This window comes from Pan paniscus, chromosome 20 (assembly GCF_029289425.2).
Source record: "Pan paniscus chromosome 20, NHGRI_mPanPan1-v2.0_pri, whole genome shotgun sequence".
Taxonomy (NCBI): Eukaryota; Metazoa; Chordata; class Mammalia; order Primates; family Hominidae; genus Pan; species Pan paniscus.
In genome coordinates, this window is record NC_073269.2 from 26,081,177 (window position 1) to 26,108,951 (window position 27,775).

General features: G+C 44.3%; 2 long non-coding RNA genes across 2 annotated transcripts; one reads left to right on the forward strand and one right to left on the reverse strand.

Moving 5' to 3' along the window:
* Window positions 1-1,146: 1,146 nt before the first annotated feature.
* Window positions 1,147-21,002, reverse strand: LOC100995263 (uncharacterized). The gene is made up of 3 exons (XR_004667904.3): window positions 20,842-21,002; window positions 13,427-13,554; window positions 1,147-11,429 (listed from the first exon to the last, which is right to left on the reverse strand). It is a non-coding gene; the product is annotated as an uncharacterized LOC100995263 (long non-coding RNA).
* Window positions 13,564-27,510, forward strand: LOC117977010 (uncharacterized). The gene is made up of 2 exons (XR_004667903.3): window positions 13,564-18,444; window positions 20,502-27,510. It is a non-coding gene; the product is annotated as an uncharacterized LOC117977010 (long non-coding RNA).
* The last annotated feature ends 265 nt before the right edge of the window (window positions 27,511-27,775 follow it).

Consider the following 27,775-nt stretch of genomic DNA (forward strand, 5'->3'; position numbering starts at 1 on the left):
GATAAACATGTGAACAAGGGTCTGTGGTTTTCCTAGGCAGAGGACCCTGCCGCCTTCCACAGTGTTTGTGTCCCTGGGTACTTGAGATTAGGGAGTGGTGATGACTCCTTCAAGCATCTGTTTAATAAAGCACATCTTGCACCGCCCTTAATCGATTTAACCCTGAGTGGACACAGCACATGTTTCAGAGAGCACTGGGTGGGGGGTAAGGTTATAGATTAACAGCATCCCAAGGCAGAAAAATTTTTCTTAGTACAGAACAAAATGGAGTCTCCCATGTCTACTTCTTTCTACACAGACACAGCAACAATCTGATCTCTCTTTCCTTTCCCCACATTTCCCCTTTTTCTATTCGACAAAACCCCCATCGTCATCATGTCCCGTTCTCAATGAGCTGTTGGGTACACCTCCCAGACGGGGTGGCGGCCGGGCAGAGGCGCCCCCCCCACCTCCCTCCCGGATGGGGCGGCTGGCCAGGCAGGGGCTGCCCCCCACCTCCCTCCCAGACGGGGCGGCTGGCCGGGTGGGGGCTGCCCCCCACCTCCCGGACAGGGCGGCTGGCTGGGCGGGGGCGGGGGCTGCCCCCTACCTCCTGGATGGGGCAGCTGCCGGGCGGATACGCTCCTCACTTCCCAGCCGGGGCGGCTGCCGGGCGGAGGGGCTCCTCACTTCTCAGACGGGGTGGCCAGGCAGAGACGCTCCTCACCTCCCAGAGGGGGTGGCGGTCGGGCAGAGACACTCCTCAGATCCCAGACGGGGCCGCAGCCAGGCACAGGCACTCCTCACATCCCAGACAGGGCAGCAGGGCAGAGGTGCTCCCCACATCTCAGACAATGGGTGGCCGGGCAGAGACGCTCCTCACTTCCTAGACGGGATGGCGGCCGGGAAGAGGCGCTCCTCACTTCCTAGATGGGACGGCGGCCGGGCAGAGACGCTCCTCACTTCCCAGACTGGGCAGCCGGGCAGAGGGGCTCCTCACATCCCAGACGATGGACGGCCAGGCAGAGACGCTCCTCACTTCCCAGACGGGTTGGCAGCCGGGCACAGGCTGCAATCTCGGCAATTTGGGAGGCCAAGGCAGGCGGCTGGGTGGTGGAGGTTGTAGCGAGCCGAGATCACGCCACTGCACTCCAGCCTGGGCAAGATTGAGCACTGAGTGAGCTAGACTCCGTCTGCAATCCCGGCACCTCGGGAGGCCCAGGCGGGCAGATCACTCGCGGTCAGGAGCTGGACACCAGCCCGGCCAACACGGCGAAACCCCGTCTCCACCAAAAAATACAAAAACGAGTCAGGCGTGGCGGCACGCGCCTGCAATCCCAGGCACTTGGCAGGCTGAGGCAGGAGAATCAGGCAGGGAGGTTGCAGTGAGCCGAGATGGCGGCAGCACAGTCCAGCCTCGGCTTGGCATCGGTATTTTACTACGTTTTTCAACCAAAAGGTTAAATACTTAAATATTGAAAGTGGCATTCTGGATTATCCTTTTCCATGCAGACTACACTGCAGTTTTTCCTTATGTGGTGCGAGGTTATAAAAATGCCATTCAGTTGACAAGTAACAGTAGAATGTGTTTTCTCAGACAGTAGCATGAGAATTTTTGACATACTACCATTAGACATAATGAAAGCAAATGAATAAATGTGTTGAAATTTGTCTTTATTCACCAGGTCATTAGAGGCTAAGTCATGGCAACACGTGTAGTTCAATTCAAATATTTTTGTGTAAAATTTTGTTGAGCCGCATCCATCTGCATATGTAACACTAATTTGGTAACAGCTTCTTTATACTAAGCCAGAATTAATTTGTCCTCATGGTTTTGTTTTAAATGTGTGAGCTGTATTATATCACATTTGAACAAGTAATATAGAGAATATAAATTTAGTTTAGAGAAAGAAAAGTACAGGCACACTAAAAATGAATTAGAATCTGGCAGCTGACACTGATTAACAGGTTGAGCAAATTCAACTAGACCTAAATTTCTGTAAACAATTTTGAAAGACAGAATTTTAACTAAAAACATCTTCAACAACATAATAAACCTATGAGATTAAAAAAAAAAGTTGGTTTACCCATCATCAATCAATACTAGGTTAAATTAGAAAATTGTGAACACATCATACAAAAAATAAAATTACTAAACTATCCTCAGACTTCATCTGATTAAAACAAGACTTCTGGGTATTTGAAAGCACCAAATTATTGATGAAAAATATCTATTCTGAACAGATCCTTGATCTTATATACATATTACTACTAAGTAAAACCTAATACAGCTTTGATTTCTGAAATATTTGTGAATGTCTATCACTGCACTCAAAAATCAAATTATTTCATCTAAATTTTGAGGAAAATATTTGCTATTTTAATTGAATGCCAGTATTCATGTAGTGTGGCAAACCAACCATTTCTTTAGTATTCTGCTATTTTTATAAAATAAGCCAGAATTTGTGGAGACATTTGTAAACAAAAAATCTTTTCTAAAAGTTAGACATCAGAAAATAGCAATATTAATGTTACGTTATAGACACAGTTTGCTAAACCCTACCATAATCTGTAAAGTTTTTTGTGTACAACAATCTTAGATTACCGAAAACAAAATAAAATTTTTCTTTTTTTTTTTTTTTTTTTCAGACAGAGTCTCACTCTGTCACCAGGCTGGAGTGCAATGGTGTGATCTCGGCTCACGTCAACCTCTGACTCCCAGGTTCAAGCTGTTCTCTTGCCTCAGCCTCCCTAGTAGCTGGGAGTACAGGTGCCTGCCACCACCCCCAGCTAACTTTTTGTATTTTTAGTAGAGACGAGGTTTCACTATGTTGGCCAGGCTGGTCTCAAACTCCTGACCTCAGGCAATCCACCCACCTCAGCCTCCCAAGGTTCTGGGATTACAGGAGTGAGCCACCATGCCCAGCTAATGAAATTTCTTTCTTATGTTATGCTTAACATATATACATATATATATCCAGACAGACAGGAACTATGATTGCCACTTTAAAAAACAAATGTTTCAGCACAATACAATGTTTTGTGTATGTACAGAAGGAAAACCAAACTTTGAAGTTTTCAAATCATAAACAGGAGCATTATTTGTGATTCTAAGCTTTAAATATATAAAACAAATATTTATTCTTCTTTTTATTATTATACTTTAAGTTCTGGGTTACATGTTAAGAATGTCAGTTTTATTACATAAGTGTACACATGTGCCATGGTGGTTTGCTGCAACCATCAACCTGTCACCTACATTAGGTATTTTTCCTGTTATCCCTCCCTTAGCCCCCCAGCACCTGACAGGCCCCAGTGTGTGATGTTCACCTCCCTGTGTCCATGTGTTCTCACTGTTCAACTCCCACTTATGAGTGAGAACATGCAGTGTTTGGTTTTCTGATCTTGTGCTAGTTTGCTGAGAATGATGGTTTCCAGCTTCATCCATGTCCCTGCAAAGGACATGAACTCATCCTTTTTTACACCTGCATAGTATTCCACAGTGTATATGTGCCATATTTTCTTTACCCAGTCTATCATTGATGGACATTTGGATTGGTTTCAAGTCTTTGCTATTGTGAATAGTGCCACAATAAACAGACGTGTGCATGTGTCTTTATCGTAGAATGATTTATAATCCTTTAGGTATATACTTAGGAATGGAATTGGTCAAATGTTATTTCTAGTTCTAGATCCTTGAGGAATTGCCACACTGTTTTCCACAATGGTTGAACTAATTTACACTCCCACCAACAGTGTAAAAGTGTTCCTATTTCTCCATATCCACTCCAGCACTGTTGTTTCCTGACTTTTTAATGATCGCCATTCTAACAGGTGTGACACAGTATCTCATTGTAGTTTTGATTTGCATTTCTCTAATGACCAGTGATGAGCATTTTTTCATATGTCTGTTGGCTGCATAAATGTTTTCTTTTGAGAAGTGTCCGTCCATATCTTTGCCCATTTTTTGATGCGGCAGTTTGTTTGTTTCTCATAAATCTGTTAAATTCTTTGTAGATTCTAGATATTAGCCTTTTGTCAGATGGATAGATTGCAAGAATTTTCTCCCATTCCGTAGTTGCCTGTTCACTCTGATGAGTTTCTTTTGCTGTGCAGAAGCTATTTAATTTAATTAGATCCCATTTGTCAATTTTGGCTTTTGTTGCCACTGCTTTTGGTGTTTTGGACATGAAGTCTTTGCCCATGCCTATGTCCTGAATGGTACTGCCCAGGTTTTCTTCTAGGATTTTTATGGTCTTAGGTCTTACATTTAAGTCTTTGATACATCTTGAGTTGATTTTTGTAAAAGGGGTAAGAAAGGGGTCCAGTTTCAAGTTTCCACATATGGCTAGCCAGTTTTCCCAACACCATTTATTAAATAGGGAATCTTTTTCTCATTGCTTGTGTGTGTCAGGTTTGTCAAAGATCAGATTGTTGTAGCTGTGTGGTGTTATTTCTGAGGCCTCTGCTCTGTTCCATTGGTATATATCTGTTTTGAATTCTGCATTTCCACTTTACAAATCCCACAGTTCTGCTATTTCACAGTAGGATTTGACACTAAATAAGTATTTTTTGATGGTGACAGAGTGATATCAATTTCTGAGGTCTCTGTTCTGTTCCACTGGTCTACATATCTCTTTGGTACCAGTACCATGCTGTTTTGGTTCCTGTAGCCTTGTAGTATAGTTTGAAGCCAGGTAGCCTGATGTTTCTAGCTTTGTTCTTTTTGCCCAGTATTGTCTTGGTTGTGCAGGCTCTTTTTTGGTTCCATATAAAGTTTAAAGTAGTTTTTTCCAATTCTGTGAAGAAAATCAATGGTAGCTTAATGAGGATAGCATTGAATCTATAAAATTACTTTGGGCACTATGGCCATTTTCACGATATTGATTCTTCCTATCCATGAGCATGGAATGCTTTCCCATTTGTTTGTCTCTTCTCATTTCCTTGAGCAGTGGTTTGTAGTTCTCCTTGAAGAGGTCCTTCATGTCCCTTGTAAGTTGTATTTTCCTAGGTATTTTATTCTCTTACTAGCAATTGTGAGTGGGAGTTCACTCATGATTTGGCTCTCTGTCTGTTATTAACGTATAGGAATGCTTGTGATTTTTTGCACATTGATTTTGTATTCTGAGACTTTGCTGAAGTTGCTTATCAGCTTAAGGAGGTTTTGGGCTGAGAAGATGGGGTTTTCTAAATATGCAATCATGTCATCTGCAAACAGAGACAATTTGACTTCTCTCTTCCTATTTTGATATGCTGTGTTGCTTTCCCTTGCCTGATTGCCCTGGCCAGAACTTCCAATACTGTGTTGAATAGGAGTGGTGACAGAGGGCATCCTTGTCTTGTGCCAGTTTTCAAAGGACCGTTTATTCATCTTAATTTAAAATACAGTAGTTTTTGAACAATTCAAGTAGCATTAGACTATTACAAACATCATGAGCCACACAAGTGTCAACTGCATTTTCAGAATTATGAGAACTTAGAAAAAGTAAACCAAACACCTGAAATTTAGTTAAAAACATACTAAACTACTTGTTTTTGCCCTTGTGATGAGAATCATCTTTATTCATTTTGGAACAAACAGGAAATGCTGTGGTGGTAACTTGCTGGTGGTGACTGTGATGATATTTACTGTCCTAGGGATGATGGGATCTAGTGGACCAGAATCGTCAGGACCTTACTATGGTCACTGCTGTTTATTCTCTTCTGTCATTCATTTCCCAGACTCCTTCATCAATTTCATTTCTATCATTGAGTGAATGATTTTGCACTGCTTTAGCATCTGCCTTTGATTTCTGCTAATTTTCTTTGTTCATTTTTCTTGTCCATCTCTGGTGGCTACTTTGCTATTCAACTTTGAGGAGTTTGTGCTGCTTCACCCTCAGCTGCTCCAACAGTCCATCCATTTGCCTCAAGCTCTCTGGCAGGGTCTCCAGGTTCTTCTGTGTCTGGTGTCTGAGATTTATCAGCAGGAGCTTGTTTTCAATGACCACAGCTACCACTGTCTCCTGCCAGTGGGGTGGTTTCTACAAGAGCCAAAGTGCCCATGCCCGGAGACACCTTGGTTATAAACCTTGGTCATGGCCCAGTTTGGTGCGCAAAAACCCAATGTCAACCAGAGCATTTCGCACAGATGGGTGAGCTTTCCTTGGCACATGGGGCAGTTCCCCCATCATGTCTATGCTGCCACCTCCCCTTATACAAAGGATGGTGTAGGGGCCTGAAGACACCGTGGAAGAGTCCAGGGAGTTAGGAGGGGCTGGGCCAGGCAGCCTCAGGCCCAGAGCATGGCAGCACCCCTCACACCTGAGCAGACATCAACCACTGCCACCTCGGGGAGGACAGAGGAGCCCAGGCTCCTCCAGCCAGCCTCACTCTAAACCAGCAGAGGAAAAAATTATTTTTCTTTTTTAAGTGAGATGGAGTCCCGCTCTGTCACCCAGGCTGGAGTGCAGTGGCACAATCTAGGCTCACTGCAACCTCTGCTTCCCGGGTTCAAGTGATTCTCCTGCCTCGCCTCCCAAGCAACTGGGACTACAGCCATCCACCACCACGCCCGGCTAATTTTTGTACTTTTAGTAGAGATGAGGTTTCACCATATTGGCCAGGCTGGTCTCGAACTCCTAACCTTGTGATCACCCCGACTCAGCCTCCCAAATTGCTGGGGTTACAGGCATGAGCCACCCCACCTGGCTGAAAAAAAATTATTTTCTAAAAAACAAAAAATAGTATAAAAAAATAATATGCAGAAGAACTTGCATATCTAACCTAATCAAATTTTTATTCTTTTTCTTTTTATTCCTGCCTTTTCCTCTTAAATTGTGCTCTCCTGAAGTCATGTTCCATCCTCATGTGGGAATTTAAAAGTAATTATAATGGTCACAAATTTAGAAACTAAAAAATTTTAATATATTTTTGCCCACAAGTGCTGGTTTAACATTAAACTTTCAATAGTGCTTTCTGAATTCTACACTTTATTTTCTATTTGATTCTGCTAACTAAAATATAGGAAGTAAAAATATAATCTTGATTTGCAGTTTCAGTTTACAAAGAATATGTATTCATTCTTTTAACCTAAATGTGTGTTGAGCACACATGATATGCCAACCATTTGGTAGCCTTAGAAAATAGAAGCCAGGCAGGGTGGCTCATGCCTGTAATCCCAGAATTTTGAGAGGCCAAGGTGGGAGGATCACCTGAGGTCAGGTGTTCAAGACCAGCCTGACCCACCTGGTGAAACCCCGTCTCTACTAAAAATACAAAAATTAGCTGGTTGTGGTGGGGGGAACCTGTAATCCCAGCTACTTGGGGGGCTGAGGCAGGAGTATCGCTTGAACCCAGGAGGTAGACGTTGTAGTGAGCCAAGATCATGCCATTGCACTCCAGCCTGGCAACAGAGTGACACTCTGTCTCAAAAAAAAAAAAAAAAGATTTAAACATAATATTGTTTTAAACAATTTTATGTCATTATATTTTTAAAAATTAGATACAATTGTTATTTTTCCAGAAAGGTATGTGGCAAAAAGTGACTGAAGAAGAAATAAAAGAGAGTCCAGGTGTGGTGGCTCACACATGTAATCCCACGACTTTGGAAGGCCAAGTTGGGAAAATCACGAGGTCAGGAGTTCAAGACCAGCCTGGCCAACATGGTTAAACGCTGTCCCTACTAAAAATACAAAAATTAGCTAGGCATGGTGGTGGGCGACTGTAATCCTAGCTACTCAGGAGGCTGAGGCAGAGAATTGCTTGAACCTGGGAGGCGGAGTTTGCAGTGAGCCGAGATCATGCCACTGCACTTCAGCCTGGGTGACAGAGCAAGACTCCATCTCAAAAAAAAAAAGGTAAATAAGAAATCTAAAATTTATGTTTTTAATTTTACAAAAATAAAAAATACATCTATTATAAGAGAACAGCTTGAGCTGAGCATGCTGGCTCATGCCTGTAATCCCAATGCTTTGGGAGGCCAAGGCAGGTGGATCACAAAGGTCAGGGGTTTGAGACCAGCCTGGCTAACATGGTGAAACCCCATCTCTACTAAAAATACAAAAATTAGCTGGGCATGGTGGTGGGCACCTGGGATTACAGGCATGAGCCACCATGCCTGGCTGACATCTGCTATTCTTAACTGCTCTATAAGCCTGCTGAATCACAGGGCCATAGATTAATCACTGTTGTTTACATGCTTTTTGTCAGGCAGTTCTTATGAGCCTGCAAATGTTATATTATTCCCAACCACTAACACCAACATGCATTATTTTACTTTTTATTCAATAGGGAAAAGCCCCACATTTTTGCTTCCAACCATCACAGTCATAAAGAAATAGTCCCAGTTCCCTGGTAACTCTGCTTTCCCACCCCTACATGAGACAGCCTTTGTGAGGCACCCCCCCCCATGGCTTGCCTTGCTCTTGTTTCTGGTGCAAGTGTATTAAACACCTTTTAATGGCATTCAACTTTCTTTTATGAATTAAGATCCAAGCAAAATTCAAATTGTGTTGCTGTGCTTTGTTATCAGAAATAATATGGGGTTGGGACGGGTGTGGTAGCTCATGCCTGTAACACCAGCAAAGGGTGGTGGGAGGCTGAGGCAGGTGGATCACTTGAGGCCAGGGGTTCAAGACCAACCTGGTCAACACAGCAAAACCCCCTCTCCACTAAAAATACAAAAATTAGCCAGGTGTGCTGGTGGGCAACTGTAATCCCAGCTACGTGGGAGGCTGAGGTACGAGAATCACTTGAACCTGGGAGGTGGAGGTTGCAGCAAGCTGAGATTGCACCACTGCACTCCTGCTTAGGCGACAGTGCGAGACTCTGTCTCATTTAAAAAAAAAGTAATTGACAGTTTCATAAAAATAATACTTAATTTGTAGGCTGATCTAGGAAGCATGGATATTTTATATTCATCCTCAAATCCATAAGCATACAATTTTTTTTATTTATTTGCATTGTCTCTGATTACCTTCAGTAACGTTTTGTAGTTCTTTTTTGTTTTGTTTTGTTTTTTTTTGAGACAGAGTTTCACTCTTGCTGCCCAGGATGGAGTGCAATGGCGCGATCTCGGCTCACTGTAACCTCCGCCTCCACCTCCCATGCTCAAGCGATTCTCCTGGCTCAGCCTCCCGAGTGGCTGGGATTATAGGCATATGCCATCACGCCCGGCTAATTTTGTGTTTTTAGTAGAGACGGGGTTAATACACGTTGGTCTGGCTGGTCTCGAACTCCCAACACACTTACTCCATAATTTTCTTACACCTAAGGTTTGTCTTTAGATTAATAAATATTTAACTCTATGTAAATCAAAACTAAAAATCTTATGTGTTTGCAGGCAGACAGGCCACATGTTCCAAGAAAAATATATAAGAAATTTGAAAAAATATTAAGAATTTAACAATGAATTTTATTTATACTCATATATAATTTTTATTATGACCATAAAAATAACCCTGTAGTAAATAACAATTTAATTGTACATTTTAAATTTAAAAAAAAAGTGTAGAATTGGATTGTAAAACATAGGATAAATGCTACAGGTGAAGGATGCCTCACTTAATGCTGATATTATTATTATATATTGTATTCCTGTATTAAAACATGCCATATATTGCATAGATACTCATGCAGCCACCAAAATTAAAATAAATTTAAATGATTAAAAACAGAATAAAAATTTAACCTACAGAAACAATATTCTTTAACTTATTTGCAGTTGAAAGCCACTGGCAAAAAAAGAAATCACTAGAGATGTTAATCTATTATCTTACTAAACAGTATATTGTTACCATCTTTTACCTATACCCTTGAGTAAGGTGAAAGAGGTTAAAGTTTGTGGCATAATAACGCTTCATTGAATGCACAATAGTATTTAACATGTTAAAAATGTTGAATTAAACTATTAACTTGACACATAATCTAAAATTTATAAATGTACTGCATTTTATTATATAAAAGTACAATCAGGCCAGGCTCGGTGGCTCATGCCTGTAATCCCAGCACTTTGGGAGGCCAAAGTGGGCAGATCACCTGAGGTTGGCAGTTCAAGACCAGCCTGACCAACATGGAGAAACCCTGTTTCTACTAAAAATTCAAAATTAGCCAGACATGGGGGCACATGCCCGTAATCCCAGCTACTCAGGAGGCTGAGGCAGGAGAATTGCTTGAACCTGGGAGGCAGAGGTCACAGTGAGCCAGAGATCGTGCCAATGCACTCCAGCCTGGGCACCAAGAGCAAAACTCTGTCTCAAAAAAAATTAGTACAATTAGTACAATAATATACTACTCATTTAATTTTATATAAAATTAAACATGTTTTCTTCTCATGATAATGCAGATTACTCTGAACACCTACCTCATGCATCACTCAATATTATAGGTTATAAGAGCCTCTCCACTTAGATTTTTATTATGCATCTTACATTTTAATGTCTCTACTTTTCTATAGAAAAGGTAATAAACAACGCCCCCCTAATAAAAAAGAATGCCTTGCCAGGCATGGTGGCTCACACCTGTAATCACACTTTGGGAGACTGAAGCGGGCAGATCATGACATCAGGAGTTTGAGACCAGCCTGGCCAACATGGTGAAACCCCATCTTTACTAAAAATACAAAAATTAGCTGGGTGTGGTGGCAGGCACCTGTAATCCCAACTACTCAGTAGGCTGAGGCAGGAGAATCACTTGAAACTGGAAGGCAGAGATAGAAGTGAGCCAAGATCATTCCACTGCACTCCAGCCTGGGCAAAAGAGCGAAATTCCATCTCAAAAAACAGAAAACAAAACAAAATAAAAAGAATCTCTCACATCTTTGACGCAGCAACAATTGATCCCATGCTTTCACATGTGACTCCAATAGGAATGAAGAAACAGCAGGAAATAATTTCAGAGTTGAATGACATCATTATTCACTTTTCAAAAAATTGGTATTTTTTTCAAGAAATATACTTTGAATGTAATTATAATTCTGCAAAAAACCTTCTGGTCCTCTGAAAGTTACATACAAATAATTTTTCTGCCAACTTTAGTTTTAGATTTCCTATACTGGGCACTCTGATTTAGAATACGTGAAGTGTTTCAGTGCCTTATATATTTCTACCATAAATTCTGATATTTGCATAGACTTAATTATGGATTAAATATTTTTTTACATGTACTGCATCTGCAAAAGTATACTCCAGTATGAACTCTCTGTTGTTTTGTAAGCTGTAGTTTTTGAAAAAGTGTTTTTCCAAATTTATTACATTTGCACAATTTTTCTTCAATATAAAGTCCCTGATGTTTGGCCTTGATGGAACTTTGTTCCATAGAAGGAATCTCAGATAAGACTTTTTAAAAGCCAACCCCAGCCATGGATTTGTACCATCAAATACCTGAGTTGGGTGAATTTATCTCCTCTTGAGGCTCCAAGATAAACCTGGGGCTCCTGAGTTTGTCAGAAAGTGACCTTCAGGATTTCTGACCTGTGGTAAGTAAAAGTGTCATAGTACAGGGAATATGTAGACAAGATTTGAATCCAGTTTTCCCGAGGGGCTTTTAATTGGCTCCATAAATCAAGTTTGATTCCTTAGAAAAGGAACACCATTCCAGTCAAAATGTTGGTAAAATAACCAGTTTCTCCAGTTGTGTCCTGTTACTTATAAAAACCAGATTCTTGGCAGGGCGTGGTGGCTCATGCCTGTAATCACAGCACTTTGGGAGGTCAAGATGGGTGAATCATGAGGTCAAGAGATCAAGACCATAGTGGCCAGCATGTTGAAACCCTATCTCTACTAAAAATATAAAAAATCAGCTGGGCATGGTGGCGCTCGCCTGTAGTCCCAGCTACCTGGGAGGCCAAGGCAGGAGGATTGCTTGAACCCAGGAGGCAGAGGTTGCAGTGAGCCAAGATCGTGCCACCACACTCTAGCCTGGCAACAGAGTGAGACTCTGTCTCAAAAAATAAATAACACAACAAAACAAACAAAAAAAACATTCTTATTGCACTTATGCAAATAAATGTATTGCCATAAGTTAAGAATACTCACAAATAGTTTCCAAATTCTAGAGAAATCAAGTAGAGAGAATTAAATATGCTTTAAATTTTGCTCACAGGAGTATACTAACTTGTTAAAAGCTGTAAATAGATCAAAAGGTAGGTTTCCTTGACTCAGAAAACAAAAGAAAGGATCAGCAACATTTTAAGTAAAAAGTCAAAGAGATTGGCTGGTCTCGGTGGCTCACGCCTGTAATCCCAACACTTTGGGAGGCTGAGGCAGGCAGATCACGAGGTCAGGAGTTTGAGACCAGCCTGACCAAGATGGTGAAACCCCGTCTCTACTAAAAATACAAAACTTAGCCAGGTGTGGTGGCATGCATCTGTAATTCAGCTGAGATCACACCACTGGACTCCAGCCTGGAAGACCGAGTGAAACCCCGACTCAAAAAAAGAAAAAAAGATTACTTCAGTCTTCTAATAGTTCAATGCATGCACTTAATCCTTGTTCTGCTTAATATTCATGAACATTTCAGCTCTCCATGAGTTCTAAATTTTTTTCCTCTACTCTGATGTCACCATCTCCAAAGTTACCAGAAACTTGCATTCAAGACCACCTGTTAAGAGTTTTATAGCTGATTATAAAACCACCTTCTAAAGAGGACCAAAACAATACAACAATTGTCTGTGAATGACAAAAAGTTTTAAGGCAACCAAAGTCAAAGACACAATTGACAAGGAAATTTGTTACCTCTGTGGCAATAATTTAACATAGCAATTATAATTACTGCTAATAATGTACACTAAGTCATATAAGAATTATAGGAGTTTCCCATAATTTTAGAACAAATACCAATAATATATTTATACAAACATAGCCCAAAAAAACCAAACACCATTTCATATTCAATAACGCTCTCTGTATAATTTTTATAAGAAATAAGCAAAATTATGTCATTTTTAAACTTTAGGGAACATAATATTTTAAAGGATTAGGTAAGAAAAATACATAATTTATAATTTGATTTTGGAAAGTTTGATGGAACTTTGTTCCACAGAAAGAATCTCAGTCAAATATCAAAGGTTTAAAACACTTGATGTCACAGGTCATTGTAAAATAAGTCATCAATTTGACCAAAGTAATAAAGATTTCAAAAACAAAAAAAGAAAAAAACCTTCATTCTTTGGGAGAGGAGACTTAATTTTCCAAACAATAATCTTCAATAAAACAGCATAAAGCCAATTAAATTTGTTTTTCAAAATGTTATGAACAATCTATAAAATTCTAATCTTGACCATGAGATATAACTTCTATAAGCCTTTATTAAGGAGTCTGTTAATGCTTCAAGAAAACCTTGTTAATCTAACACTGGGGCCCCTATTCTGGTCTTGCATTAGTGTGCCTTTGACATTAATGATTAATGTATAGAAAAACTGAACTTATTTTCTCTCTCAAAATCAGTTCTTATGATCTCGCATGCCCACCTCTTTTGTGATAGTCTCTGGGCCTTGAGGAGTTGAAGAGCTTTAATTTCATCTCATCTGCTGAGAAGGTGGCTCATGGTTGGGCTATTTTCATCTAGGAGAGTATTCCAGGCCAGACCCTACTTAACCTAAAATAATTAAAAAGGTCAGAATCTAATTTGAAAATAATTTATTTAAGTTCAAATATTAAGGACAGCCACCAAATAACAGATTTAAGTAGCCCTGAATATATATTCCAATTAGTAGCCATTACAAGCCGGTCTTTTTTGAAACAGTGCGAAGGCAGTTTCTAAGTTGTTTACCAAGAACTGACATTAAAATTATTGGTAAATTCATTGGGTATTGATTGGCTATATATATTTGTTTTACATATTTTATGAAAAACGAAATAATGGTTGAGACAGCTAGTCAGAAACAAAATGTCTTTAAACAGTTGCCCCTGTGCACAGATGTGGGGTAAGATTGAAGTCTCATACTCTCATCTCTCTGGGCTTGATAAATTGTGCAGAACTCAAAGAGCGGAGACTGCTCTGAGCTACTTTTCTCACCGCCTTGCTCAGGACACATAAACCCCTTAGGTGGGCAGATCACCTAAGGTCAGGAGTTTAAGACCAGACTGGCAAAGATGGTAAAACCCTGTCTCCACTAAAAATAAAAAAAGGCTGGGCACAGTGGCTCATGCCTGTAATCCCAACACTTTGAAAGGCTGATGCAGGTAGATCATGAGGTCAGGAGTTCAAGGCCAGCCTGGCCAAGATGGTAAAACCCTGTCTCTATTAAAAATACAAAAAATTAGCTGGGCATGGTGGCAGGCACCTGTAATGCCAGCTACTTGGGAGGCTGAGGCACAGAATCGCTTGAAGCCGGGAGGCGGAGGCTGCGATGAGCCAAGATCGCTCCACTGAGCTCCAGCCTGGGCGACAGAGCGAGACTCCATCTCAAAAAAAAAAAAAAAAAAAATTAGTCAGGCATGGTAGTGTGTGCCTGTAGTCCCAGCTACTTGGGAGGCCAAGGCAGGAGAATTGTTTGAATCTGGGAGGCAGAGGTTGCAGGGAGCCAAGATCATGCCACTGCACTCCAGCCTGGGTGACAGAGTGAGACTCCGTCTCAAAAAAAACCAAAACAAACAAACAAAAAAATTAGTCGAGCATGATAGTATGTGCCTGTAGTCCCAGCTACTTAGGAGGCCAAGGCAGGAGAATTGTTTGAACCTGGGAGGCAGAGGTTGCAGCGAGCCAAGATTGTGCCACTGCACTCCAACCTGGGTGACAGAGTGAGACTCTGTCTCAAAAAAAGAAAAAGAAAAGCAATAGTTGTGTTGTGGGATTCAGGAGACTGGAGAGACCAATGGGTGAGACAGGAGAATTTCATTAAGGTGGCCACTGGCTCAGTGGATTCACATCCAAAAGGCTGAGCCCCAAACAAAGATGAGGCTTGGCTTTTAAGCATGCAGTGGCATGAAACTCAGGGGCGGGCTTAGCATGCTTACAGAAGCAGAACGAAGGCAGTTAATCAAACAGTGAAAGGTATGTGACTCAAACATATCTAGTGACCTCTGCTGGGCTGATCATCAGACTCTCAGCAGATGGTCACTATCTTAGGTTTGCTCAGGTATGTCTTGTGACCTTCACAGTGTTGCACCGATGGAAAATAGGAACTTACAAAATCTTTACAAACTTACAGAAATAGTTAAAAAATAGTTATGAGAGCAGAACAAAGAAATGCTGGTCTGGGAAGGAATCTCAAGAGAGGGAAGCTGATAAGAACTTGTTATTCTCATCCCTGTTCCTGGAGTCCATTCCTTCTGGGCTCTGCCTGGCTTTGCAGATAACATTATCTTAGTCCTCGCAGGCCCTTGGAGTGAGTCAACCCAGTACAGGGAAGAACTTAGGTTTTTCTCCTTTCAATTTCTGCTTTAGTTGAACACAGAATATTATTTTATAAATAACGACTTAGTAATTATATAGAAATCACTAATCACTTTACTAATATACTGCATATATTGGTGTTTTGTTTTGTTTTGAGATGGAGCCTCACTCTGTTGCCCAGGCTGGAGTACAGTGGCACAATCTCAGCTCACTGCACCCTCCACCTCCCAGGTTCAAGCGATTCTCCTGCCTCAGCCACCCAAGTAGCTGGGATTACCAGCACCTGCCACCACACCCAGCTGATCTGTATTTTTAGTAGATGTTGGCCAGGCTAGTCTCAAACTCCTGACCTTAAGTGAGGCACTGGTCTCGGCCTCCCAGAGTGCTGGGATTACACGTGTGAGCCACCATGCCTGGCCAGTTTAGAACTTTTACAAAATGAAATAATAAAACTGAATTAATTTATTTTAAGACAATATGAACAAGTATAATAAATATTACAAGTCCCCATTCAGATAAAGTTTATTTATTTATTTATTTATTTTGAGATGGAGTTTCACTCTGTCACCCAGGCTGGAGTGCAGTGGTGCCATCTTGGCTCACTGCAACCTCCACCTCCCCGGCTCAGGTAATTCCCTTCTCTCAGCCTCCCGAGTAGCTGGGACTACAGGCACACGCCATCACGCCCAGCTAATTTTTGTATCTTTAGTAGAGATGGGGTTTCACCATATTGGCCAGGCTGGTCTCGAACTCCCAACCGCAGGTAATCCACCTGCCTCAGCCTCCCAAACTGCTGGGATTACAGGCGTGAGCCACATTGCCCGGCCCATTCAGATAAAGTTTTATTAACTCTATGAAGATTTGATAAATGGCAAATATGACATTTTCAAATAGTTTTGTGATGACCAGAAAAAATAAAATTATCTATTAGGTATTTTTATAACAAAATAAGACAAAATTATACTAGTGATGTTATTACAAAATATTTTCATTATTTCATGTAGTATATCATAAATTTAATCTTAAAATATTATAAATATGCTAGAGGTTCTCAAAACTAAAAAAAAGCAAAATAACTAAATCATTCAAAATTGGCTTTTTTTGTTGTTTTAAAAATAAAGTTTAAGGCTGGGAGCGGTGGCTCATGCCTGTAATCCCAGCACTTTGGGAGGCCGAGGCGGGCGGATCACGAGGTAAGGAGATCGAGACCATCCTGGCTAACACAATGAAACCCCGTCTCTACTAAAAATACAAAAAAATTAGCCAGGCATGGTAGTGGGCAACTGTAGTCCCAGCTACTCCGGAGGCTGAGGCAGGAGAATGGCGTGAGCCGGGGAGGCGGAGCTTGCAGTGAGCCGAGATCGTGCCACTGCACTCCAGCCTGGGGGACAGAGCGAGACTCCGTCTCAAAAAAAAAAAAAAAAAAAAAGAAAAGTTTAAGGCTAATCATATGGGTAATACAACTAGACCCCTACCTGTATTAATACAATTACAATTTGACATGAGATTTGGGTGGGGATTCAGAGTCAAACCACATCATTCTGCTCCTGGCCCTCACAACAAACCTCACGTCCTAGTCACATTTCTTTTTTTTTTTTTAAGATGGAGTCTGACTCTGTTGCCCAGGCTGGAGTGCAGTGGTACAATCTCTGCTCACTGCAACTTCCACCTCCCGAGTTCCAGCAATTCTCCCACCTCAGCCTTTCAAGTAGCTGGGATTACAAGCATGTGCCACCATTCTTGGCTAATTTTTTGTATTTAGTAGAGATGGGGTTTGGCCATGTTGGTCAGGCTGGTCTTGAATGCCTGACCTCAGGTGATCCACCCACCTCACCCTCCCAAAATCCTGGGATTACAGGTGTGAGCCACCATGCCCAGCCTCCTAGTCACATTTCAAAACACAATCATCCATTTTCAACAGTCCCCCAAAATCTTTTTTTTTTTTTTTAAAGACAGAGTCTCACTTTGTCACCCAAGCTGTAGTGCAATGGCATGATCTCGGCTCAACACAACCTCCACTTCCCAGGTTCAAGCAATTCTCCTGCCTCAGCCTCCCGAGTAGCTGGGATTACAGGCACCCACCACCATGCCTGGCTAATTTTTGTATTTTTAGTAGAGACAGGGTTTCACCATTTTGGCCAGGCTGGTCACGAACTCCCGACCTCAAGTGATCCGCCTGCCTCAGCCTCCCAAAGTGCTGGGATTATACGAGTGAGCCACGGTGCCTGGCCTGCTCCCCCAAATTCTTAACTCATTTCAGCATAAACTTAAAAGTCCAGTCCAAATTCTATCTAAGACAAGGCAATTCTCTTCCACCTATGAGCCTGTAAAATCAAAAACGACTTAGTCACTTCCAAGATACAATGGTTATGCAGGCATTGGGTAAATTCTCCTGTTCCAAAACGGAGAAATTGGCCAAAGCAAATGAGCTCCAGGTCTTATGCAACTCCAAAACCCAGAAGGGCAGTCATTAAATGTTAAAGCTCCAAAATAATTCCCTTCAACTCCATGTCTCATATCTAGGCCACCATGATGCAAGGGGTGAGCTCCCGAGGCCTTAGGCAGCTCCACCCCTGTAATCTGCAGAGCACAGCCCCTGCAGCTACTTTCACAAGCTGGCATTGAGTGCCTATGGCTTTTCCATCCAACTCATATAAACTTACTTAACCTTAATCACTTTCTAAAATTGTTGTTTTCAAATAGAATCACATTGGAGGTTATGGCTTACCATATGAATTTTGATAGAAAAGTCAGTCTAAATCAGCGGAAATAACCATATAGAGGTAATATTTTATATCTCATTGGAATTAATATAAATATGTTTTTATTTTTTATTTTTTGAAACGTAGTCTCACTGTGTCCCACAAGCTGGAGTGCAGTGGCGCAATCTCACCTCACTGCAAACTCCGCCTCCCGGGTTCATGCCATTCTCCTGCCTCAGCCTCCAGAGCAGCTGAGACTACAGGCACCTGCCAACACACCTGGCTAATTTTCTGTATTTTTAGTAGAGACAGGGTTTCACTGTGCTAGCCAGGATGGTCTCGATCTCCTGACCTCGTGATCCGCCCACCTCGGCCTCCCAAAGTGCTGGGATTACAGGCGTGAGCCACCGCGACCAGCTGAATTAATATAAATATGAAGCAGATTCTGGTAAGTTAAGATGTATATTATAAGGCCTAGAGAAACAAGTTAGTAACTTTAAAAACATGAACAATCACTATAGAAATCTAAATATTACGTGGAAAGTATCTAATATAAAAGAAAGCACTTAAGAAAGACTAGCCCAGGCCTGGTGGCTCACGCCTGTAATCCAGCACTTTGGGAGGCTGAGGCGGGTGGATCACGAGGTCAGGAGTTCAAGACCAGCCTGGCCAAGATGGTGAAACCTCATCTCTACTAAAAATACAAAAATTAGCTGGGCTTGGTGGCAGGCGCCTGTAATCCCAGCTACTTGGGAGGCTGAGGCAGAGAATTGCTTGAATCCGGGAAGTAGAGGTTGTGGTGAGCCAAGATTGTGTCACTGCACTCCAGCCTGGGTGACTGAGTGAGACTGCATCTCAAAAAAAAAAGAAAGACTAAAGACAATTCTAAAACTAGAAAAAGACTAGAGTGTGGTTGAGGACACATGGCCCAATAAAGTTTCCAAAGGAAAACCTCAATTCAAAGATGTCTGGGCAAGGCATTTGTGCCTATGGAAGATAAAAGGAGAAAAAGCGGGAAAATTTTTGACAGTGGAATGTAAGGGGATTATTTTTTACCTTTCTCTCATGTAAAATATTTACAAATAGAAAACAAGTATTTTTAAAAGTGTCATCCAGTGCTCTGTGACAAAGTGATTAATTAAAATACTGTTTCTGAAATGCACAATAAAGGACAAAAATAGTTGATAATGTTGTGAATTGAAGGGGAGAAGTTGGCTTTGGGGAATGTTGGAAAGAAACTGGGAATTTAAGATTTTACTGCAAGCCTGGCAAGGATTTTACTGGCAAGGCTGAACAGGACAGAGTAGTGGATTTGAGACCCTGCTTGCCACACATGTGGAAAATACAGGGTGACACCAGAGCCTCTGATTAAAGTCAAAATAATTAAATAGCAATATTTGGACTGAAGCGGCGTTAGTGGTCTAGGTTCCTATGTAACAACAACAACAACAATAAAATCTAGCTCAAATGTATTTTTTGTAAGTTACTACCTTAAGAGAAAACAAAATTCAGGTTTAATCAACCACAAATCTCCAATTAATCTGATTACATAACGAAAGAATTTTCTCCTGGACACTGCAAATGAAGGGACTACCTAACTGTACCCAATCGATTAATTTGCTTTGCTTCATCACACACCTTATAGAAGCCTTTTCTTCAAGACCCTCTGGTAGCCCCAAAACCACAAACGTCGGGCGCAGTGGCTCAGGCCTGTAATCCCAACAATTTGGGTGGCCCAGGCAGGCGGATCACCTGAGGTTGGGAGTTCGAGACCACCCTGACCAACATGGAGAAACCCCCGTCTCTACTAAAAATCAAAATTAGCCGAGCGTGGTGGCGCATGCCTGTAATCCCAGCTAAGTAGGAGGCTGAAGCAGGAGAATCGCTTGAACTCGGGAGGCGGAGGTTGCGGTGAGCCCAGATCGCGCCATTGCGCTCCAGCCTGCGCAACAACAGCGAAACTCCATCTCAAAACAAAACAAAAGCCCCCACAAACCATGTCTGGGGACTGTCCCATTGATTAATCACTGTTTGTGCATACTAAGTCTTTTTTTTTTTTTTTGAGACGGAGTGTCGCTCTGTCTGTCGCCCAGGCTGGAGCTCAGTGGAGCGATCTTGGCTCATCGCAGCCTCCGCCTCCCGGCTTCAAGCGATTCTCCTGCCTCAGCCTCCCGAGTAGCTGAGATTACAGGCATGCCACGCCTGGCTAATTTTTTTTGTACTTTTAGTAGAGACGGGGTTTCTCCGTGTTGGTCAGGCCGGTCAGGAACTCCCGACCTCAGGTAATCCGCCCGCCTCGGCCTCCCAAAGTGTTGGGATTACAGGCGTGAGCCACCGCGCCCGGCCAATTTTTGTATTTTCAGAAGCGACGGGGTTTCACCCTGTCGGTCAGGCTGGTCTTGAACTCCTGACCTTGTGATCCGTCCCCCTCGGCCTCTCAACGTGCTGGGATTACAGGCGTGAACCACCGCGCCCGGCCATATTAACTCTTTAATGGTGCTTCAGTTTATTTTTGAACAGGGTAAAGTAGGAACTGGGGGCCCCACAGACCGCAGCTCCTTCCACGCAGGAGACCCGCACACCCAGTCGGCGTCTTTCCCTGATGACCTCACAACCTGGGGAAGATGAGGGGCTGCGAGCGCAGAGCTGCGCAAAGAGGGCTACAGACTGGGGCTAAAGCCGCTGTGCTGAAACGGTAAAGGACGCCCCGGGGTACCTGCACCGGAGGAGAGTGAGGGCTGAGCTGCGGGGCACTCAGGCTCACAAGACCGTCCCGCCACCGCCATTTCTGGCGGGTCCCAAAGAGGCCTCCCCCGTCTCCAAACGCCCTGCCCCGCACACTCACCTTTTCTCGGCTTCAGGAATGTCCTGGAGTCTATGAATCTTCCAACACCATCAGTTCACCGCGTGATGGAGGCTGAGGCTGTGGCCGAATCACCGAGACCCTTGGAAAGAAGACGCAGGGCAGTGAAGAGCTAACCTCGAGCTCTGGCTGGAGCAAGAGACAAAGACCCCGCCAGGTACCGGGAGCCACCCCTTCCTCTCTGACTGTGAACCTGATTGGACAGTTCCCACCCCAGCGCCCTTAATGGATAGAGCTCCAGGCTCCGCGCCCTCAGGCCTTGAGTGACAGAAGACGCGACCAGACATTGCACTGAATACCGCGAGCGTGACAGGCTCTTGGCTCCAGTCATTTCAGGAAGGGCTATCTCTGGGTTGGGCCCACATGTGCCCAGGGGTTATTTTAAATCTTGTGTATAAGGTTATGTCCATTTATAAATTTTATTCATACACACATATATGTTGTTCACAAATGGAAACACTATAATAACAATTATTTTAAAATTTAACATTTCATAAGCTTTCTGGCCTTTAGTCTTTTGAGTAGGCAACCTGGGATTTTAAAAGAAAAACAGGGCCGGGAGTAGTGGCACCAAGAAGAAAAAAAGTTTATAGAATCTCAAAAAGAAATAAGAAAAAGGCGGGGCATGGTGGCTCACGCCTGTAATCCCGGCACTTTGGGAGACCGAGGCGGGCAGATCACCCGAGGTCGGGAGTTCGACACCAGCCTGGCCAACATGGTGAAACCCCGTCTCTACTAAAAATACAAAAATTAGCCAGGCGTGGTGGCAGGCGCCTTAATCCCAGCTACTTGGGAGGCAGAAGCAGGAGAATCGTTTGAACCCGGGAGGCGGAGGTTGCAGTGAGCCGAGATCGAGCCATTGCACTCAAGCCTGGGGGACAAGAGTGAGACTTCCCTCAAAAAAAAAAAAAGAAAAAGAAAAAGAAAAAAAATCTCTTTAACTTAAACACACACACAACTTCAGAGAAAACGTATCTGAGAATGTGAAACACCCAGCATTCATAGCCTGGCTGATTACTGTCAGTATCTCCCCTTTACTAAGCAGGTCTTTAAATGCTAGATTCGATGGCTGTTGTGTAAATCCTCAGATATCACTTAAAAAAAAAATCACAGGGCATAGAGAAAAGACAGCAAATATGTCCCACTTGAAGGAGCAAAATAATATCCAGAAATTGAATCTTAAGAAATGAAGTTTTTGCATATCTGATAAAGAATTCAAAATATTTGGCCGGGCACGGTGGCTCATGCCTGTAATCCCAGCACTTTGGGAGGCTGAGGCAGGTGGATCACAAGGTCAGGAGTTCGAGACCAGCCTGGCCAATGTGGTGAAACCTGGTCTCTACTAAAAATACAAAATAATAGGCCGGGCGTGGTGGCTCACGCCTGTAATTCCAGCACTTTGTGAGGCCAAGGCGGGCAGATCACGAGGTCAGGAGATCGAGACCATCCTGACTAACATGGTGAAACCTCGTCTCTACTGAAAAAAAATACAAAAAATTAGCCGGGTGTGGTGGCGGGCGCCTGTAGTCCCAGCTACTTGGAGGCTGAGGCAGGAGAATGGCGTGAACCTGGGAGGCGGAGCTTGCAGTGAGCCCAGATCGCACCACCGCACTCCAGCCTGAGCGACAGAGCGAGGCTCCATCTCAAAATAAATAAATAAATAATCATCATCATCATCTTAGAATGCTCAATGAACAAAAATAAAACACAAATAGACAACTAAATGAGATTTAGAAATAATGAGCGAAATATCAAAGATATAAAAACTTTTTTAAATTTTTAATTAGTTTATTTTTTTTAGATGGACTCTTGCTCTGTTGCCCAGGCTGGAGTGCAATGGTGCGATCTCAGCTCACTGCAACCTCCGCTTCCCAGGTTCAAGCGATTCTCCTGCCTCAGCCTCCCGAGTAGCTGGGATTACAGGCACCTGCCACTGCGCCTGGCAATTTTTGTATTTTTAGTAGAGAAAGGGTTTCACCATCTTGGCCAGACTGGTCTTGAACTGCTGACCTTGTGATCCACCTGCCACGGCCTCCCAAAGTGCTGGGATTACAGGCATGAGCCACCATGCCCAGCCAGCAGGCAGGTTTTCTTGTAGACAGAATGAAAGCAAGGAAAGCTGGAATGAGCTCAGCCCTATCAGGCACCCTAAAGACTGCCTGGGGTTGCCTGCAAGGCCATCTAGCCTTCTGCTTCCTGGCAGGCTGGCCAAGCACTTATTCTGGTCTCTTTGAGACTTTGATTTCCTGGAAGGAGAGGGCCCTCCTTTCCACTGGACTGAGTGGCCAGGGCCATCCAGCTTCCCACCCTCCACTAACAACCATGGGGTGCCCTCCTGAGCACACACTGCCCAATTATGGCCCTTCTTAGGCAGGAGCTCATTTGTCTTACACTTTCAGCCTGCTGGGGCTTAGAAGTTATCAGTGCTGTTATTAAGATAGAGAAATGAGGGGGGAAAGTTGCTTTAAAAATCTTCCATAATCTTATTATGGAAATCACCAGCGCAGATGCCAGCACAGGTGGGGCTCCTGAGGATGCTGGGGGAGAGTTCCCAGCCTGTCCTGGCAGCCGGTCCTTGCCAGGGATGGCTCATGCCCCAGCTCCAGAGAGAAGCAGGTAGATATCTCTGCAAGGAGCTGCGGGCTGCAGCTCAGGACAGCCAAGCCCCACTGGTGGTGGAGTGGGGCTACATTCCATCAGGCTGTGTCTCTTCCACAGCAGACCCTTGGAGCCAGGAGGTGATTTACAGTGTGCGCAAGGCAGTAAGCTCCATCAGCTGCACGGCCTTCAACACTCACTTCAACATTCACTTCAACTCTGATATCTCACCACAGAAGCAGTGGGGACTGGCCTGTGCAGAAGCCCTGAAAGTGGGACAGAGCCTCATGTGGCCGGATGGCAGGTGGGGCAAGGGGGGGTTCTGAGTCCTCAGTGCTGGTTGGCCTGTCTGCCCATCTGAGCACTCCTCCCTGGGAGTGTGCTCTGCAGGCCTCCTAAAGGAGGGCTGTGAGCTCATCACTGAGGCCCTGCGCACCTCCTTGCTCCTCCCCACTATATGACCGGTGACTATGCTGAGGTGGGCCTCGAGCACCCTCTGGGCTGTGTCATCAAAGGTCTTTGGACCTGGCCTGGCAAATGAGGGATGGCAAATGAGGAGTCTGGAGTTTCATTGTCACCCTCTATGGTAGCAGGAAATGGGAGAATCCAGGCCTGCAGGACTGGAACCCTATCGAGGGAGTTAAGAGGCTGTTCACTTCCCCTCCGGGCCCCATGTGGAGGGGTGGATGGAGTCTAGGGAGACACTGGGGAGTCACTTGTTTTGTCTGGGCTTCCCCTAGTTCCACCCTTTGTTAACCATTTCCTTGGGAGAGTTCAGGAAACTCCTGTGCTCTAGTGAGGCGGGACCTCCCCTCACAGGGTATTGGTGAGGAGGCGTTCTGAGACTCTGAGTGAGAAGCTACCACAGTGCCTGACAAGTACCTGTGGGAGCTGTCATCCTCTGTAACCACCATGTGGCCTTGTAGTGTTCAGGCTGCCTGTCCTGTCCTAAGGCTTGGTGGGGCTTGTGGGGGGTCAGCTGCTTTAGGGTCCCACTCTCTCCTCAATCAAAGTGGCTGTTTTTGTGTTTGTTTGTTTATGGGTTTTAAAACACTTAATATTTCATTTATAGTAGTTTCAGGCTTGCATGTGTGTATTGGTATAGATTTTATTAGAAAGAAAAGGACTTAAGACAACATTTTTAGAAGGTCTCCGGGGCGCATAGAGTTCCATGTCACAACAGCTGATGTTGACCTCCTTCTGTTGCCTTTGTGCAAAGTATAAGTAGAAAGGGCAAGCCAGAGGTGCCGAGGCTCAGTGTCTAGAGCTGAGCCACTTGGGCTTGCTTGCTGGCCTGCAGCCACGTGGACTCTGGGTGTGAGGTGTTGCCCATCCTGGATCAACAGCCCCCACCCCTCTCCCCAGGTCCTGAGTAACCAACACAAGGCAGTGCTAATGAGCAGGTGAGAAATGGACATCGAGCACCCCAGTACCACCCAGGAAGATTTGAATGGCATTTGGACTCAGGCTGTGTGGGGGTAGGGGCTGTGTGGGGGTAGGGGCTTGTCATGGTGCCACCCACAGATGCCCCTGCCCTATGCTGCTTCCCCAGCAGCCAGCTGTCCATGGCCCTGAGCCTGTCACACCATGCCTGCTACCTCACGCTGTTCATGTTTGATGAAAACCATCCCAAGATGGTGCTGCTGGATGTGAGTGCTGGAAAGGGGGCAGCACCATTGTCCTAGGAGATTATGAGCTGACCAGATCCCTACTGACTGCCCCCCAGGACAAGTGGGGGCTGGTGCTGCATTGAATGATGCCCCCCCAGGAGATGTGTTTGCATTGGCTCAATGAATATACAATGCAGAGGCATAAATGAAGACATGTGAATGGTGTATGTGGACATCAGCTTGCAGCTGGGAAAAAGGTGCCTCTCAGGTCCCTCATTCTTCCCAGCAACTGTGGAATGTGTCCATGCCAATGAGTGTATAGATCTGTCCTTCTTAACTTGTACACAACTCCAGGTCAGTTCCAAGTGAATGACATGCAGATGGGATTTCTCGAGTCATTTGTATGCTTCATATTATGGCTGCTGCTTTTGCTGCCACTACCCCCAGGCCCAACCTGGTTTGAAGTTCAGGCTTTAAGTAAAAAAGATCGAGGGCCTCCCTGTGTTCTGGGATGGAAAGTCAGAGACCTGTGGTAGGGCTAGGGTTTTGGGTACACTTTAGTTTTGTGGCAGGATGAGAACTGCAGTGATTATAATTGTGATTGGCCTGGCCTGGTTGTAACTCTGGGTGACAGGGAGGGAGTCAGCAGTGGTGGTCCCCCAGACATCCATGTGCCTAGGCCTGGCCTGCCTGCCCTCAGTACCAGCAAAAAGGCAACACCACAGGCTCTGACTTGCCTCCCTACTCTGTGCACCCCAGATGGGAATACCTTGGAGGCTACAATCTAAATGTATTATTCTCCCTGTCTTAACCAGACCTCCCTAACACACACTGAGGGTAGAGTAGGTTTGGGGCCTGGGGAGAACCAGGGCTGAATCATGAATCCCGGGGGAATGTTAAAGATACAGGAGTGGTTGTCACCGCTCTGTTGAGCCCAGCTTCCTACCTGGTCCTGGCCACACAGCCCCTTAAACGGAGACTAGCTCTGGGGGTAGTTAGGGACCCTATAGGCCCAGGCTGCTCTCTGTCCCCACCTGCCGGTGCTACTTCTCTTGCCTACTGTCAGAGCCCTAACATGGAGAAGGAGGTTGCCACCCTGTGAGCCTGAGGGAGCTGTGTCTGACTGGGGCTTCTGCCTGGGATTTTGCAAAAAGATACCTATGAATATGGTTTGCCTAGATATCTTGTTTTTTGTTTTTTGTTTTTTTTTTTTTGGAGACGGAGTCTTGCTCTGTGCCCAGGCTGGAGTGCAATGGCGTGATCTCGGCTCACTGCAAGCTCTGCCTCCTGGGTTCACGCCATTCTCCTGCCTCAGCCTCCCCAGTAGCTGGGACTACAGGTGCCTGCCACCACGCCCGGCTTTTTTTTTTTTTTTTTTGTATTTTTAGTAGAGATGGGGTTTCACCGTGTTAGCCAGGATGGTCTCGATCTCCTGACCTCGTGATCCGCCTGCCCAGCCTCCCAAAGTGCTGGGATTATAGGTGTGAGCCACCACGCCCGGCCGATATCTTGTTTTAAAGGGAGTGGCCATAAGCTAGCAAGTGGAGCATCCCCACCACTGATTAATAACATTTTCTTGTTTTTAACCCATCATATTTTCATATCACATTAGAATAAAGTAAGTTTTTATAAACTGCTGCTCCAGCCTCACCCGTGTGTTTTGTAACCCAGTCTGATTTGATTGTGAGGACTGTTGTCAGAAATGTTGCTAAGAGAGAAATATGTATAAATTAGATCATATTTAAGGTTATGCTTATAATGCCACTTGAGTGGGAAGTAAGAGTGTGGAGTCACAGGGACTCAGCTGGGGTTTGCCCACACCGCTTACTAGGCTCATGAAAGTGTGGCACAGGTGAATATCACCTGTCATTGGTGACAGAAGAAAAAGGCTAAGGCCGGGCGCAGTGCCTCAAGCCTGTAGTCCCAGCACTTTGGGAGGTCGTGGTGGGCTGATCACCTCGATCAGGAGTTCGAGACCAGCCTGGCCAACATAGTGAAATCCTGTCTCTACTAAAAATACAAAAATTAGCTTGGCATGGTGGTGTGAGCCTGTAATCCCAGCTACTTGGGAGGCTGAGGCAGGAAAATTGCTTGAACCCCAGAGATGGAGTTGTAGTGAGCCAAGATCGTGCCACTGCACTCCAACCTGGGCAACAGAGCAAGCCTACATCTAAGAAAGAAAGACAGAGAGAGAAAGGAAGGAAGGAAGGAAGGAAGGAAGGAAGGAAGGAAGGAAGGAAGGAAGGAGGGGAGAGAGAAAGGAATGGAAAGGAAAGGAAAAAAAAAAGAAAAAGAAAAGAAAAAATGCTGGAGGGAAGGCCAGGTGGAGGAGAGATGCTAGGCTGTGGGGCTAAGCACTGGGCATGCTGGACCTGTTAGGTCACTGAACATCTAACTGCCAAGGCACTTGCCCTTGTCAGGTCAGTAGAGGTAAGGAAATTAGGCAGCACTCTCCAGAAGTCCCACTGTACTGGGAGAATGGAGGAGGGTCTACAACTTGCCATTCTAGGGTAGGTTTTAGAGCAAGCTGGGCTCTCTTGGAGAGCTAATGAGATGGGAGGAAGGCAATATTCCAGACCTGAGGGACAGAGCCTGTGAAGTAAGAGGGGGTGTGTGGAGGTGGCCTGACCCTATAAGAGGGGGAGTTCACAGCTATTATAGCTGGTGGCTGCTGCTCAGCCATCCCTCTCCAGAGCAGACACACACAC